This window comes from Dermacentor silvarum, chromosome 1, assembly GCF_013339745.2.
Source record: "Dermacentor silvarum isolate Dsil-2018 chromosome 1, BIME_Dsil_1.4, whole genome shotgun sequence".
Classification (NCBI taxonomy): domain Eukaryota; kingdom Metazoa; phylum Arthropoda; class Arachnida; order Ixodida; family Ixodidae; genus Dermacentor; species Dermacentor silvarum.
In genome coordinates, this window is record NC_051154.1 from 15,635,918 (window position 1) to 15,654,457 (window position 18,540).

Below are 18,540 nucleotides of genomic sequence, written 5' to 3' on the forward strand. Positions count from 1 at the left end.
GATGCAATGATAGATACCGCTTTGTCCTCCCTTTCGTGTATGTCTGTTTAGGCGTTAAGTGGGTGACTAAGTATACAGACAATCTATCTCTCCCTCTATTTCCCGCTCTCCTGGCGGAATCCGACCGAAGGGGAGTTTAGCGAGCATGGGCGGCAAGTATGCACACGTCTAATGTCAATGACAGAGAGATAGGCAGAGAGGTTGGTTCTGTAACGGTATTTATTAAAAACAGGGACGTGACCAGCGTTGAACGTCGGCAAAGCGAGATTTGGATAATTGTCTTTCCTACTTTAGTCGCCCAGCTGCAGCAGCGCCACTATTGGTCTCTCCGTTATTACTATGGCCCCGCGAGAAACAAAAATAAATAGCCATGTGGACGACTCAGGCTGACGTGCACGCCGCTGGAACTCGACCAAGTGCTTTGCCGGTGATCGTAGGCGTAGCAAGATAGGGAGCTGGCTGGGGGGGGGGGGGGGGGTCAATTCTCGACCCATCCCAAAAGTTTTGCACTAATTTGTATGCATATACTCGTATATTCACGCAGACATCCAGACATGCACACACACACACACACACACACACACGTATAGGAGGGTGCTACATGACATGTTCATGGACTCTGTCTAAGATATATCGGTGAGCTGGAGCTCCGGACACCATTATCAAGTTTTCCCTAACTCCGCGCTCCGGAGACGAAGGCCTCTTTCGTTGAAATGATGAACAGATCAAGCACGGCTCTTTCCGTGAATTTTTACTAGAAGCGAGATGTGTTCGCACGTAACCGTGCCTCTCACATTCCAACTGCCCGTGGCTATGTTCCCGCCCCGAGGACACGCTTCTGGGAAGCTGCGGCCATGATCACATTATCACCTAGGGGCCGAGACAGCGTCATCGAAGCGACGGATATTCTACCTCTGGCAGCCCAGCCGACAAGAGAAGCTGCTTGGGAGAAATCGGCTGCATGTTTAAAGGGGCCTGAGGCCGAGTCGCGTATTAAAATTAAGAACCTTGTATGCCCTTCATAGAGACCACATTCCGACACACTCCCAACATTAACCTTCGGCAGTCTTGGAGTGCACTATTTCAAAAGCAGATTCGATGGCAGTTGCGGCGAGATTTCGAACTTGTCAGAACAGAGCGAATCGCAGTTCCACTGCGAGAGGCGCAATGACAGGCAAACACCTCTGGCGTCTAGGGAACATTCGCTGGAAGCCCAGAACAGCGGTGCTTGGTCTGTTCACCGCCCGTTTAGCGACCGAAATGGTGGTCTCCGCCGCGCGGGGTGTAAGAAAGCAGCGTCATGGCGCCAAGGACTCAAGCACACTGATATATCTTCGACGGAGACTGCAAAGCTGTTGTGACGCAACATAGCATTCGCATGTGCCCCCAAAGCTGTTATTGAATTTTACCGGAAGTTGAAGTCAAGATAATTGCTTTTTGTTCCAGGAATGCCTGGCATTAGTCGTGATTATGTTGCAGTGTAAGCGGACCCATAACGCCTAACTGCAGTTGTGCTTGCCGGGAAAAAGCATACTTCTCATGAGCAACTTCGTCGGCACTAAACCCGTGGAAACCAGTACCGTCAGCCTTCTTCCTCAAAATTTTTGTTGAACATACCCAATTGCGCTGTAAAATAACTCGTAACCGACACAGGGCGGCATCGCTTGGTGGTGCGGTTATATTAAAAAAAATGTCTTTCTCTTTGAATTAGTTTTGACACTGCTCAATAAATCAGAACGCTCAGGTAATGAAATAATGGAATGCTTTTTAAGGAGAACTGGAGATCCCGTCCTTTTACCTTTATTAACCAGAGTGATTTTAAAAAATGGCCTTTAAACGCATTTTAACGTTTTGGCATTTATGGTGCATGACTTACACATGATTCAGCCAACTTCTCAAGTGTGAGTGGAGGTGAGCGGGAACGTGAGTGAGTGCGAGGCCTGGAAAAAATTATGGTGAGTGAGTGTGAGTGAGTATTCTCCCACACTGCCGAGCTATGAGGATAGCAAATCGGACGTGCGTCTGGTTAACCTCTCTGCCTTTCCTTGTTTCTCATCTTTCTCTCCACGTAAAAAAAAATGCTTGTTTGACCGACTGAACTTGCGATAGTTATTCAAAATAAACGAGCCTTTTATTGACAGGGAAACCTACCAAATTTTTGTGGCATTTCATTTCACTTGTTCTGCATTATTCAATCGCAGAGACAACGCTGCTTGACTTTGTCTTGGCCGTATCCTAGCAAACATGACTTACAGCGAATACATAGACAATGGGACAGCAATAATGACGAAAGACAAGCGCTGCTGTCTCTTTGACTATGTATGCGCTGTAGGTCATGTTTACAATGCAATACCAGCTAGCTCGTACCCAAACCCTGCTTCGTATCCTAGCACCATACACTGCTCCTCTGACAATTCGCGACAAAAAGTCTTAAAGGGAAACTCCGGCAATTTTTTTATGTCCACTGACCTTAAGAAAATTTTGAATATACCTTCTCTTGTGCACTCTCATTATCTGTGCCAAAGAATATAGCTGCAAGTCATTTAATTTTCCTGAAAATGAATTTTAAAAATCAGTTATGTGTTCTCGAATGTGACTTTTTACTGGCCACCCTGTGTTTATGACGTCAGAGACTACACCGCCACTTCGCCCAGAAACGACGAAACTGGCTCCTTTTTCTGCGAGACGACGGCCGACAATCATCGTTTTGACAGGCGTGATAACCGTTGCTCCTCTTCGTCTTGCCGCAGCACAATGCGTGAGCACACTAGCTGCCTCGCGCGGTGGCGGCCGGCCAAAAGCAAATGACGATTTTTCAGTGCTCATACTGTCACTGAAATCACCGCTGTTTAGTTCGAAAGAGCTGTATAAGCTCGCCGTGTCGTCAGGAGACATCATCAGCTTCGCTTTCATGGCGCTATAGTGCCACGTGTACTGCATGTTTAGCACGCGTTCTGCGTGTTTACATTGTGGTAGTGTAGGATCTGACGTCATCGAGTCATCGTGGCGTCACACGAAGCAGCTACCCGTTTCCATTCGGTACTTCGATTATTGGTTATTGAAAATGACTGATTAATTTCTCAGTAAATTGAACCACTCTACCAGTGACAGGACTGTCAATGCCATTTGACAATGACATGCTGGTATGGCATAAAAACCGCCGGAGTTGCACTTTAAGCATCCTTCAGTTCACGGCACACCCAGTATAAGTGGTTGGATCTGTGATCATAAATGTGCAAACGAAGAAGGAATTATTCACTCGCTCATTTGATGTGACGTTAAACGGGAACAGTCCATCGACAGAGACACCAAGTAATTTTAGTCAATGGTTTCAACTAGTTGATGTTGCGACGACGATTGAACCTTATCAAATCGCACAATTTTTGTGTGCATGTGTTCGTCGGTTTTGCTTATTGATGAAAGCTTAGGTCACAGTTTTTCTTCAAGCACCATGTAGCCATGTTTGTTCACATACAACTATTCTGAAGGGCTTTCTTGGCTAAAAGCCACTTCGAAAGCCACTGGGATAATTTAGACAAGTATTGCTACTGCTTTCCCGAAGAAGGGAACAGAGCTTAGCATGCAAACGTCGCACTTTCTATGTCAACCGTCACTGCATTGACGGTGACACTGACACAGGCTCAGATAAAAGAAACGCAGTGATTTAAAAAAGTCACAGGCCTGCGCGGCACAGTCACAGCGTAAGCTGGTGGAGCGGCTCAAGAGATTTTGTGAGAACTCGGGAAAGCGTTTGCGAATTCGCTTTTTGGCACAGGCATGATTATCCTGTGTCCGCGAACTATAATGGACGTTGCTCGCGAAGTTTCATGCGAGTTTACTGAAGGGCTTGTCCAAGGATGCGACTGAATGCTATTGCATTTAATGACACGGCGCCAAACATCGAATAAAGCTTGCTCAGCCGTTATAAAGAGGAAAAGCATTCAAAGAGAGTTCTGATAATCTTATTTAAAAGACAATCGCGTTGTGTAGCGTGGTGAAAAGTTACTTTGCTTTCACTTGCAGGCATCTTTGGGATGCTGACGGCAGCGCTAGTTTCACGCCCAAAAAGCTTACGTCGTGCGCACTGTTTTTAGTTTCCCCCCCTGTCTCTGACAACGCCGTTTCCATTTAGCTCTTTCTTTTCGGCTCGCAGCAGAGCAACCCCGCACTTTTCGGTGACCTGGACATCCGTAGCGCTTGAACGACTTGATTCGTTTGTGATCCGTAATCCGAAGGCGCTTCTTTCGGTATGGCGCAAAGCGACGCAGAATATCCTAGGGAACTGCGCTTTAAGTACACGCCGCACTTGGCCGAAGCCGTTTCTCGCACAGCATAAACAGATGCAGAAGGGACAGTGGCAAGGAATGCGCAGTCAGGGAAAGAGAGAAAAAAGAAAGGAAGGAAACGAAGCTGCGAACGAAATCAATCCCGACGGCGCCTCATGCTCGATTGCTTCGTGAGTGTATTCTGCCCCCATGCAGAACAGTTCCTGAGGTTTTTTTCTTCTGAGAGAGAGAGAGTTCTAAAAATAGCGTCAGGTATTTGGCGAGCTGACAGTTCCAAGGCGAGCCCTTTGCTCGCGGGGCCGCCGATGGTCCTCACTTTCTTTTTTTCCCCTTAGCGCTCACACTTCTTTTCTTCCTTGTTTCTCGGCGTACGAGACAACTGAATTATGCTCCATTTGGTCGGGGGCGCAGTGCCAGTGCATGAGCGCCACGGCTGCAAACAGCGCGGCCTGGCGAGAGCGTGTGGGCAGCGCCGTGTAAATCAACTTAATGGCCCGCGTCTGGCAGCCCCGCCACACTTGGAGAGAGGGGGAGCCAGGAACGATATCGACGGGCCCGTAATTATGCGGCCGGCGCGTTTAATAAGTTGGCCCCTGAAGACGATCGCGTCGGGGTTTGCACCGCGCAGAAATTGTCGACGCTACTCGAGCCCCTCCGACCTCGCTTGTATATATATATATATATATATATATATATATTCATCACAGAGCACCAATTCTGTCAAGAACCTTTATTTGTTCTCGAGGTTTGGTGCAAGCAGCTGCGCGAACGAGTCTAGTCTCAACCTCAACAGCATGAATCGTCCTGATGCGGTAAACTGAACCAACTCTCCCAAATAAATGCTCGAAAAGACAACTTTGACCACCTTTTTGCGCAGCTTACTTCCATTAATACGCTATTTGCATAATCGCTGGTACAGATTCGTGGGTTACATGTTGTTATGTGCTGCGCAACTTAAGCAGCATCAAAGTATCATTGATAAAACCTGAACACTGGTGAATGCTACGGAGGACCAGTAACAATGGCAGCGATTGGGAAATTGAGCTTCAAGTTTCGTTACGAACTGCTTTCGGCAAACGACAAACCTATGCGCGGTAACGTGTACTCACAGTGTCACGTAGTACCAAGACATCATCTGTGATTATCGCACAACATGGCAGTCACGCTTCGTTTTTGGATGTTCATGTGCAAGGCCCTATTACGTGCACAAAATGGCTGCACATGTATCGCCATCATCGGTAAACTTAATCAGTATTTGTTCTCTGAGCAGCATAAGTCCCAAAAGTTCATTGAAAGCCTTTCGATGTTGTGCTGTAGACTGTTGATATTCATCGATGGAGTAAAACTATACGATAAAACTAAACGAGTGAAATAAACATGGAACACACTGATTGTTGTATGTTTCTACGGCTCAGCACTCTTTGCGGCACGATGCCATTTCTGAAGGAGGCGAACCGGAGGAAATAAATTATGTTCGTGGTAACTGCAATACACTGGGATTTCCTGTTTTTCTCGATGGCTTTTACTGGAACAAGTCAAGGCAATTTCCGCAAAGTGACGCGACACGCTCGACGATGATCGAGCGGTTGGCAAGAGCAAAGTCGTTCTGTTATATCGGCCTCGTTGCCGTTGGCGAAATGATTTCGAGTCCCGCAAGGCAATTCGCATGTAGCCGATAATACGTAAAGTTTGATTTTCGTTTAATGCAATGGATCAGACGACGTGGATTATGCTGTGCATCTGCACCCGAAGCGAACCTGCACGAAAGCACGCAAGTCTTGAAATAGCCACATGCGCATTTCCCGTCGATTTATTTATCTAGCATGCTATTGGCAGCAGAAGTTTTCTACGATTTCAGGCCTGTATACTCTCTGCTTTTGTAGATTGGCTGCCGGCAATGAGGCTCGTTGCGCGCATAGTGGGCGCTTTCATCCTAACAATAGGACAGCTACGGTTTGGAAGCGCCGTCTGAAGTTAAACACGGATCAGCCAACGTATTTCCGCGCACAGACACTGCGCAGGGTAAGCGCTCCGGGTCCCCCTCACAAAGAAATGGGTAAAAAGCAAAAAGCAGTAACCTAACGCAAGTATGCCGCTGGATACTAACCAAAGGAGAAGCCCCGTATCAAGCGGTCAACGGGAGGCGCCTCGTCCGTCTTTTATTAAAAAATAATTAAAAGAAAAATAGAATGGGAGACTAGTATTAAACAAGTATAAGCGGGCTGCCCACACCAATATGGCGGTTATTTCTTTCCCTTATGTGCATGACGGGCTGGTATAGACGCACACATCATTCCGCTAACAACGGTTTGCGCGCTGGAAGGAGACTCGGCGCGTTTTGTGTCCCTTTGTAAGGGTTTTTGGTCGAGTCTGACTATGTACGTCAATGGCGAAGCAAGCAAAATTTCTGCCGGAACTAACGCAGAGGTGGTTTTTCGACTGTCTGTTACACGGGTGTTTCGCAGAAATAAGTTGGAAAGCAGACGACGTTAAAGGGAGGCCCAAAGAGGTAGCGCGGGAGTTTCTCCCTCTCTTTTTTTTTTTTTACTCCTGTCCGTCTTGGAATGCTTCCACTAGTGTGTAGCCGTCGCCAGTGTGGCCCACTTTCTCGAGTGCCGGTGCATCGATTTCTTCCTGCGCTCCCGCTCCCGCTCCAAGAACAAGGCACCTCACCTACAATCATGCGTTTGTTTTCCCCAAACGAAGTTTCTTTGCCATCGTCTCTTATGCTTCATTAAAACCCATTTGTTGAGGCGGCGAGTGAAGATGACGATTATGGTAATGATGACGATACATAATAAATTGCGGTTGTTTATTAGAATGTTCATGGATAACTTTGATTGTCGTACTGCCGGCGCATACGAGACCCAACAACAGCAAGCGACATGTGCAGAAAAAGAAAAAAGAAAGAAAGGAAGTGTAGGGGGAGCATGCAGCTTAGATGACATTAGGCAAAGGGCAAAGGTAATTATACGGGCATTGAGCCCGTCTTAATAAAATAGGTTTTACTCTAGAACTGTTCGTAGAAACAGGGTGCCAGCCAATCGTGATGTTTGACATATTATTAGCGAAGACAGCTGGCTAATGGGAAAAAATCCACAAAAGCTTTGTGGATCCGGCCCATTTCGAGCTGAAGAATGTCGCAGATTGATCTCGCATGCGTAGTGCACTTCTAAGGGGAAACAAATTCAATAATGAAACAAGAAGGAAGAAGAAACGACAGTTTGCATGGAATAAATAACGTTTAGCGTGCTGAAGGCATCTTTATGAACAGCAAGATCATGCAAATATTCAGTTCTCAGTATTATTGTTTCCTTGTAGAAAAAAACAATAACAAAAAATTGCCCGCCAATCCACCCTGTGAAGGTGGTTGGAAAGCGAAGCTTTTTACGCCACCCTCACGGTGACTGCGGCGCACTTGATATTATTGTTCTTTCCGCCGAGCCTTATATTCACGCTCTTCTTCTGCCGCCTTTACTTTCCGTGGTCTGCCCATAGTGGGGTAGTCTAGAAAATGAACCGAAGCAGTTACTAGGCTGGAAGGGTTTCGAATGACGTCAACCCTCTTTCAAGCAGCTGCATAAGCTTTGCAACAGCTGCAGTCTAATCTTACGGACCGCGCCGAGCCTGTTTCCGTTGTTTGCCCGCAGCCCTTATCATCCATCATGTTGGCTCATCACTTTGAAGCTTGTTTTTGTGGTTTTTCTTGCGAAAACGAGTGCTTAGTTGTACGCTGAATGTCTGAATTCAAGTAAGCTATACTGCTATACCTGCAATTGTTAGCGATTCGTCGGGATCGTTTTTTGCTTACAACGGCGGACACGACAGAACCCTTGGCTGGTAGAGGTACAAAGCTTCGCTTTAAAACAAGAGGATGTTGAGGCTAAAGGCATAATGCCTGACAGAGGACCCAACACCCTTGTACTCAGTTCGTACAGCACTCATATTCATACAATAGTATATCAATCAATATTAAACAAACAACTGCTTTCACGGTACCAAATCAAACATGAAAAAAAAACATAAAATCTATGACACAAAGAAACCATCACTGTGGACATAGAAATATAGAGTAGAACAATATACAGAGTGTTTCAGCGAACACTTTAAAAAATTCTCAAAGGTTGCCTGTGGCAGATAGCACAATTCTAGTTCATCAGCTGGTCTACTCGAAGAGGTGGACATTACTTGCACAAGAAATTGAACTGCATACTCGAATAATTACCAAAAATTCACTAATTAAGTTTTTAACTAATTACCTGATGGCCCATATTGCAATTTACAATTGTAGCCGTGGAGTTCGCAAGGCGAATCCACTTAAGACGAATTCTCGGGATGATACAAGTTCCGAGATAATAATTCCCGAACTTTGCGGAAGAATGCAAGGGGCGTTCCAGTTAGTTTGTTAAGAGAAACGTCTCTTTATGCATTGAAGCCCAAAATTAACTGGAACGCCAATCCATTTCTCCGCAAAGTTCCGTAATTAATATCTTGAAACGGGTGTCATCCTGATAATTAATTCCAAGTGGATCCACCTTGCAAACTCCACGGCTGCAATTTGTACATTGCAATACGGGCTATCAGGTAATTAGTTAAAAATTTAATAAGTAAATTTTTGTTACTTATTCGATTATGCATTTCAATTTTTTTGTGCAAGTAATGTCCACCTCTTTGAGTAGACCAGCTCATTAACTAGAATCGGGCTATCTGCCACAGGCAACCTTTAATACATTTTGAAAGTGTTCGCTGAAACATCCTGTATATGAAATCAAGTGAATACAGAATTGGTATGGTTAACATAATACATGCAATACAATTTGCACTGTCTAACTACGATAACGTAAGAAGTAATAATGTTCAAGGAACCAAGAAAGAAAGAAAAGAAAAACGAAAACCATTTAAATACAAGCATGAAAAAAGGCACAACTGTGTACAGGTGTGTCACACCTGCCACAGTGTGTAGGTGTATTGTTACAATCTTTTGTGCGCTAACTTTCAAAATGTATATTTTCCTGGGGTGCTATAACGTAAAATGATTCCAAACTGTCTTGATTCCAATTTCTGCAATCTGCCTCCACGATTGGTCAAAACATTTTCAGGCCACTCTTAACTTCGCCTGTCGAAAACCGAGATAGCTTCGCATCTGATATAACGTGTACACACTGATTATGCCTGATTAAACCGCACAAAATAAAAATAATCATTCCTGATATCATTCCTGATTCGACGCCTTTTCACCATTAGCCCTTTGCTATTGGTGCAATGTTTTTTGGCTACGCCCACTTCGCCTGTCTGTCACGTTACCTCACAAAACCGCGAAAACTCGCCACGTAAAAGTGACGTGAACGCAAAAAAAAATGCATTAATATGCCGAACAAAACTGAAAAATTTTCTGAATAGCCACAGACTGCCCCGTTCCGAAAGGAATAGAAGATGACTGCCCGCCGATCGCTCAGGCCCTCGCTACTCGCACCTGCCGGTGAACATGTATTTATTTGTTCATGATCAACCTTTTTGCGTGGCAGTAAAACGTTATCGAGCCCTTTCGGCATGCATGCAACATCGCTCTGCCAACTCTTCCTTGCTGAGGATCCGTTTTAGCGGCATTCTTATCCTTCCGTTGCACGCCGCCGCGATTTTCGACCAGCCACCGCAAGCTAAGTAAGGCGAAGTGGACCAATCGGAGAAGCCGGCACCACCCTCTTCATGCGGTTATTTATTTTCGCTGTGCTGGCTCGGCCCCATCGAAACCCTCTCCACTAGAGCATGCTCCTTGCCTCTTGTGAGCCAATCAGATAAGAAAAACTGCTGAGTGTAGACAATGTTATTGGTTTTGAAAGCGAACAAAGGTGACCTCCTATAAACGAGGAGAGTGTTTGATTGGGTTGTTCAGACGACGCTGCGGGTTACCGCCCGATGCTTGCGTCGGTGGTTAGGTAAATTTGACGTCAGGAGTTTGGAATCAAAACAGTTTGGAATCACTTTACGTTAGAACGCCCCTGCATTAGAATTTTTTTAACTTGTAGTTTGAGAACGTTTTTTACGGACAACTGAAATTGAGCTTTTGTTCTAACTTGTTTAATATGCAAGTTGTTTGATAAACAAAAGTATGCTTCCCCATAACTTTTTCGTGTTCTTTGCGCGCGGCGCAGGTTTTGGCGGATAGGATAATGGTGTTGTCTAGCACCTTCATTTCGCGCATGCTAAAGCAGTTGCCTCGTAGCTTGGAAGATAAGTGCATGTGGTGAACATGTTTGCCAAGACTACCTATCTGTCGAACATGGTTTCTCGCGATGTGCTTGGACCTTGGGTTGAGGTACTGAGAGACTCGCCGCTGTATAAACACTAGGGCATAAACAATGACGAGGGACGTTTGGAGAGGCTGTATTGGACTGTAACGTGCAGGCTTGTCCGGATCTCGCCGATTTAGATGATCCGATGAATGCGGCCACAGCTTTGACATTGGACCAGCATAGTTTGGTGTACGATGAAGACGCGGTCTTAACCATGGCACCGGGAGAGGGAAAAAGCACCTGTCAGCATCTTGTATGATACCCACGCTGACGAGCTGTCTTCCCCCCAGATATACTTGGGCCAGGCTCGTTGTATAGCCCCGGAAGCTAAGCCTACTCCGATCTCCATTGCCTCGAGTGAGATTCGGAGGAAAGACAGACGGGGTGCTTTGCCGATGCACGTACTGTGCATGGCTATGAAGGTGTTGCGTCACCGTGTTTCGTCGCAGATGACTATGATGTATCGGAACAACGCGACAACTCGTGGTCTGACCAGACAGGATGTCGAAGATCCTGACAAGGTTAAACAGTTGATTGAACAGGATTTGGGATTCATGGAAGATGTTCCAAGCACCGCGCAGCACTCGCACAAAAGGAAGAGCGAGCGGTTCGCCATGAATTAGGCAGCTTGGGAAGCCGACGGTGCTTCTTACGCTTTCTGCATCTGAAGTGCATTGGCCAAATTTGCTGAAACATGCTTGCGAAACTGCAGGTTAGGCCTCACGCTACGTATATCCTGGCATAGCCGAGCTAAGCCACTGCTAAGTTTTTATAATAAAGGTGCTGTCCTCAATTTTGCATAATTTCCTTGCTGATTGCAGTAAAGTCGGAGAACTCTTTTCTGAAGAAGCATAATCGACGTAGGGCGTATTCATTGCTGAAACTTGTTTCAGACGTAGAAGTTACAGCTGGCGTAATTCACTGAAACACCAAAAACACTTCTTCTTCTTTCTGGGGTTTTACGTGCCAAAACCAGTTCTGATTATGAGGCACGCCCTAGTGGAGGGCTCCGGATTAATTTTGACCACCTGGGGTTCTTTAACGTGCACTACAACGCAAGCACACGGCCGTTTTTGCATTTCGCCTCCATCGAATGCGGCCGCCGCGGCCGGGATTCGATCCCGCGATCTCATGCTAAGCAGCGCAACGCCTTAGCTGACTAAGCCACCGCGGCGGGTCACCAAAAACATGTGAACGGACAAGTACTCCGCGCTGGATAATAGCCGTCGCCAGCGATCGATCCGCTCGATCACTTTACATTTATGAAGGACCATACACACACACACGCACACGCGCGCACACACACACACACACATTACATTACACACATTACCCACAATTTTGCACCCATTGGTGCACCGGTCAGTTTTAGGGGCGAAGCTCCTTATAGCGGCACCCGTTCCGTCCCCGTAGTAGTAGTAGTAGTAGTGTGTAACCAGTCTGAGAAAAATGAGAAAAAAATTCCGAAGTTGTGTCCGTAGCGCGGAATCGAACCATGGACCCCTCGCTTCCGAGCGCGCGGCGTTAGCCCACTACGCCACGAAGCGGACATGGACAAACGCACCACGATGGCTATAAATACCCAACATTAACGAAAGGCCGCGTTTCTAGCGCGTTTCTAACGCGTTTGTGCTAGCGCGTTACGGCCCGTGTAAGAAGCTGGTGTAAGACGCTGTGGCCTCTCCACCTTACCTTCAACGCGTTTCGAACGCGCTGCCCAAAGCGGTGGCAAGTCAAGTCGAGGAGCGTTTATGAATACGGGGGAGGGGGGGGGGGTGTACTCTCTCAGCAGTCATGTGATGGCGTCGGCAAACGCGGTGCACGTTCCGGCATGTGTAAATGGCTGCGTAAGACGCTGTGGCCGCTCCCCCTTACTAGAGAGTACTGCACGTTTCTAACGCGTTTGTGCTAGCGTCCCCTTAAGCGGGAGATCCGATGATTCCCTCCGGAGCTTCGCCCACTCATCATCATTCACCCCGTGGATATGCTGTGATTTTTTTTTTTTAGTTTATCGCCACTGACTTACAGCAGTATTTCGTAGTGATATTGTTTATTATGTGCTGTGTACAATGTTCTTTTTTCCTGTTTTCCTTTTCTGCACTTATATTGCTTGTATATAGTATGCTTATGTGTACTGACCGTACAAATGTGCTGGAAAATCTGCATTCTGATTGGATGTTCATGTGTTGCAGATATAGCATGCTATATATGGCGGGCTATGTCTGGCATATGTGATATTTTATTTGATTTTATTTCAGCTTTTTTGCGTTCTTTATTCACATCTGTTATTCGCTGGGGTTTGTTGTTTAGCTTTATGGGATAGACCGGCCCTTCAGTGACCTATTTTCCGAGGCTTTAATCATTTCATAAACCACAACGGTCTTTATGCGCTCAGTAATCGCGTCGCTGCAGCTGTACCAAGTTCCGCTCGTACTCGGTTGACAAGACAGAGCCTGATTAAAGGCGAACTGTAGTCGGAGTAGCCTGACATGTGTTTCTGAAAGCAGGCGTGGCATCGGAATTGACACGTGTGCGCTAATATATTCGCAACAAAATGAAGGGGGGAGCAAAGGGGAGGAACAAAGAGGCTTATTTTCAGCCTAACGAGGAGTAGGCTCTGTGTCTGAAAGAACGATTGCTGGCTTTATTTGATAGGTTCTGATATGTGCATGCAGACGCGTGCTTTGCACGATGTTTTTGACGAGAGGCATACCATAACAGACTACTTAAGACCGTGCAGATAAGTAAGCGTACTTTAAATCAGCGCGGAAGACGACGACAACACGATATGGGAAGGACACAGGATGAGTGCTGACGTGCGCATGCTTGCGCCGAGAATGAGTGGAAGGCATATAGGAAGAATACTGCTAGTTGCTCCGTAAAACATTGAAATCCTTTTGTTTCTTGTTTCGTCGACGTCGTCTGCCAGGTTCCACTTTCTTGCTGAAAAGCTTACATTGGGCAGACTGGCAACTGCGCGAATGAGCCCCTACATCAGCACAACAATGCATTAAAGGAAATGCCTATTTCGCATCTCTCAGCACATTATAACGCATGTGGTTGCAAGCCTTTCTTCAATCGAACTAAAATCAATATCAGACACAAAAAAAAAATCACGTGAACTCCTAGAAGCTTTACATATAGAAAGGAAGCATGATAATTGTGTATCTGAGCCTTCTATCCCTTTATTAGATTGTGAGACTATCTCTTGCTGATTTATTCCGTGATGTCACTAATGCCATGCGCGCTTAAGGTGGAGTTTTGTTTTTGGGTGGGCTCTTATATTAAGGCTTAGTTTTTAGACAGCGCTCGTCCTGTCTCCTTCTAAGTTCATGTTGCTGTCGTCTTCCACGCTAATTTAAAGTAGGTGCGCCCATTCCAACTAGCCCAACTTTCTACCTTACATAATTAAGGGGAAAGAATAGGCCTTTATCTGACTGATATTAGATTTTTTTTTTCAAATTTTGCACTTACGCTTCTCTAACTCCATTCGAAGAAAGTGACATAGAGCTTGCGTGGCATCGAATTGTCTGTGTCACTTTTGCAGTTAATGAGTTGATATAAATGACTCGCCCTTTCACTAACCGTGTTCGCAAATGTTATCGACTGATTTGTTATGCAAGCGCGCGAACTAGGGGTAGAATTCACGAAACTTTTTTGTTCGGAGGTGCTCTTTACCATTGGCTGGCCGCCTTAATAAATCTAACATAAGCATTGGCTTGAATTTCGTCTTACGAACAAATGTAGCATAAAAGCTTTTTGTGAATACGGGCCCAGTTGTTTTAATACTTTTAGTACGTTCCTACACGCTTCTGTGGAAGCTATAGCAATCAGTCAAGTCGGTCTCTTAGCCATGCCAAACTTGTCGTATCCAATAGCAACAAAGGGCGTGCTTTTATCCGACTGCTGCCAATGTTTGTGCCAGAGGCATTTGAGCAACGATGGGGTGAAAGTGTCAAAGAGCGCGACTTTTATTTTTGACGGCGCATGTGTAGATACTTGTGAGTTCCATAAAGTGTATCTGGTAAAAATCTGGGCCCATATTCACAAGAAAAGCTCTACAGCACTATAGTTTTTCTAAGAGCAAATGTCAGCCAATCCTGACGGTGTGCATATTATTGTCGAAGGCGACCACCAGCCAGTGGAAAAGGTCACTTATGGGCGAAAGTCTTTGTGAACTTGTTCCCTGGACCCGTATTCCCAAAGCTATTCGTTCGCAAGTGCTTTTTACCATCGGCTGGCCGCCTTCGTAGTATTGTCCAACAACAGTTCTAAAGCTAGAACATTTTGGTGAATGCAGTCTCTGAAGCCCGGAATAACTGGACAACCTGCAGTGATGTTTCACATGTCACCGAAGGTTATGTTCGATAATGTACTCGGAAAAAGTGCTTACACATGATTAAAAAAGAAAAAAAAACGAAATTAAAAATTAAAAATGAAGGACAAAGTACACCGACGGCAGCGTCTCCCTACTAGGCTACGTGGAAAGAGCACTTGCGGACCAAAGTTAGCGGTCACACAAAGAAAAGAAAAAAAGAAAAAGAAAAGCAGAAAACACAGCGCTTGTGTACCTTTTGTTTTTGCGTTCTTTGACTGGTTTCACGCTGTTTAACAGGATGATGAGGAGACAATAGCCCGCTTTCCTTTCTCGTTGAGGTGCTGCATATTATTATTTTTTAATTAATAGTTATGAATTATTATTACATGAATAAAATAATAATACTAAAATACTACTACTACAACTAAGATGTAACACCAACTAGCCCACTCTCAATGTTTACTTTCATACTGAACATGTAACACTGATTTGATATAATATGTGACATTCCATATTATGTATATGCCTGTACCACAGTGCTGAATGCCAACAGGAGTGAGAGCCCTTCATCAGGCCTTTGTAGCCTTTTGCTCCTGCTTTCGTTTCTGTAATAGAAGCAAGTAAACTTCAACCTCAACCTCATATCCTACTGGAGTTTTAGGTGCCAAAACCACGTTCTGATTATGAGGCACGCCGTAATGAAGGTTTCGGAAAAATTTTGTCTATCTGGGGTTATTTATCAGGCGCCTAAGCACACTCAAGCGTTTCTGCATTTCGACGCCATCGAAATGCGGCCGCCGGGATTGAACACGTGACTTCAAGCTCAGCAGCGCAACATCATAGCTATCGCGGTGTGCCTCAAAGATGGCGCGGGTTCAACTTTGCACACTGGTGCTGTAAACCTACTTTAAGTACCAGCGAGAACTAAATAAAAAAAAAGATTGTCTAGTGAAATCTTAAAGATTGTAATTGCAAAGCTACAAGGAACCTTGCATTGCACTGGGAAATTCTTGGTGGCCCTTAGGAGTGGCATGTGATTAGATTGGCTTTATTTATACGTGATTATCACAGAAGATAGCCCAAAAGCCGTTAGGAAGATAATGAGAAGAGGTTCACAAATTTGTGTTAGTAAAGCAGCAACAATCAGATTACCCGAACAATGTAAGTACGTATATTGCACGAGTGATCGATTGGTTCAGAGTGAGAGAAAAGAAAGTAGGCAGATACGTTAAACAGAGAAACGGCAGATTGGCCACTGTGCGCGAGGGGAACGGAAATGGGGAATGTAGAATGTTGAGGGAGGAAGTAAAGAGAATGTGCGACGCGCGCAGGTGGCGCGGCGTGCAATCGGGGGTGTTAACGCCTCAAAGCAAAGCACGGGCTGTGAGTTGTGGAGGAGTTCAGGATAAATTTGACCACCCCAGCGTTTTTCAAGGTGCGCCCAACGCTCGGTGCACGTGTGCTTTGCATTTCATAATGCGACCGCCAGGAATCGAGCCCGCCACCTCATGCTTAACTGCAGGGCACCACCGGGTCCCATCGGCAGGTGTAGATATCGTCGGCGTCGTTTGCCAGATCCCGCTCTCTTGCTGAAAAACATACATTGGGCAGATTGGCTACTGCACGAATGAGCACCTGCGCAACAATGCATTAAAGGAAACACCTACCTCGCATCTCTTACGCACATTTCTTCAGTTGTTAAAGAGAGTTCGTATTGTGCCCTTCTATGTTTGTGGTGCCCGTATAATGTATGGAGCATGATTATGCTTTAATATAGTCTACACTTTCGGCGTTCAGGAAACTGTCGAATAACCAGTGCTGCTGGGAAACGCCGCGATCGAACACGTTAGAACCTGGGATGGAACCGAAGTTATAATGTCAGGTTTCCTTGAAATCTACGCCCGGGAACAAAAGTATCTCACCTGATGTGGAGGCACTCTTTATTGTTAAATCTTCGTATCCTATCATATAATAAAAGCACATACTCGTAAATTCTTTCCGTGCATATATATATATATATATATATATATATATATATATATATATATATATATAAATGTCGTAAACACTATGAAACCATATCGTGGTTTGCTGGGCCGTATGCTAGTGGGCAAAAAAGTGAGCGAAGACAAATACCCCGAAATGAAGCGAGAGAGCGTATAAAAAATCTTTCATTCATGTGGAGGCACTAACCTGCACTGACGAGTTCCCAGTAAGAATATACCTTTTTTTTTTTTACGGCTAGAAGTAATGTGAGGCATATGGATGTAAACAATATGAGGAAAGGAAGGGGGGTATGGGGCTTCTGCGTTGCCCAGGGGGCGCTGCAAAAATGGTGCTAAAAATCGCCCTCAATCCGAGACTGGGTAGTACCAAGCTCGGTCGTCTGCTTCGGCAAGCACGTTTACAATATGGACCCGCCACTTTCGGTTGTGTTGTACCACGGCTTGCAGCGATTATCGGGCGCCGAAGCTTTTTTCAGGGGTGGCATGCTGCGTAAAGGCAATAAATTATGCAACGCCGAATACGTGTACGCCGTTCAAGAAATAAGCGGCGAAGTTTTAGCGCAGTGTCAATCGCAAGTGAAGCGAGTCAGGTACGAAGTTGAACTTCAGGTAATGTTTGCACGCTGCTAGGTTCAGGCGCACAAACGCGAGGAAATGCTTGCTACAAATGAATTCACAGCAGCGATAAGCAGACATCATGTGTACCGAACTGCTCGAGCGCACAACGGTACGCGCCGCGACGGCAGCGGTCTTTGAGCATGCCGCGATGTATGTACGAACTGCTCGAGCTCACGATCGTACGCGCCGCGACGGCACCGCTCCTTCAGCATGCCGCGAAGCGGCGGGCCTCCTGCAAGATTTGCTGACTGCATGCCGCTAAACAAGTAGTCATGCCTGCGCTGTAGTAACGGCCATGTGTCCCTTTAGCAACTGATAAATAACTGATGCAATGCATATGAGCTCGCAGTGACGTACTACGTGCGAATCGCGCTGCAGCGCGAGCTCGTGCGCTGCTCGCTTGATGTAGCTTTTAATGACAGCGCTCGAACATCGATGTGCTGTAATCAATACTGCCTTGCTGCGCTGCCTCAACGTGCTGGCTTGAGGTCAAGAATGAGCACATTCAACTCTCAAATCTGTGCTGCTCATAGTGGGGTAATCAACTTATCCAGCGCGCCCGACGCTCCGCTTCGTGAGGCCTTGAAAGAAAACGGTCGAATCTGATGTTGGGATTCAGGCCTTCTTGCTCGTGGCAGCTCACGACGCAACAGTAACGACGGTGACGCTTTTTCGCGGCTGAGCCAGGTCTCTCCGGATCGGCGTCGCCGATTCCTTCTGCTTCCAGCATTACGTCCCACGGCACACGGAGAGTCCGTTTTCGTTAAACTAGGCTGCGGCCAGCTCGCAGCGTGGTCGGCGTAGTCTCTGAGAAGTGGCGAGCCTTTTCGCACTCGCAACAGGGCCGAAAAAAGTGCGAATCAACGTAAAACTCGGGCTAGAAACGTGCTTCGGCACAGCCAGGGCTCAATACTACCCAAGCTGGTACTACCCAGATGACATTTTTCGCCGCCACCAGGTGCCGCTACTATACCTCGAATCCCAGCGCAAGACGTCCATACTACTCAAGCTGGTACTAC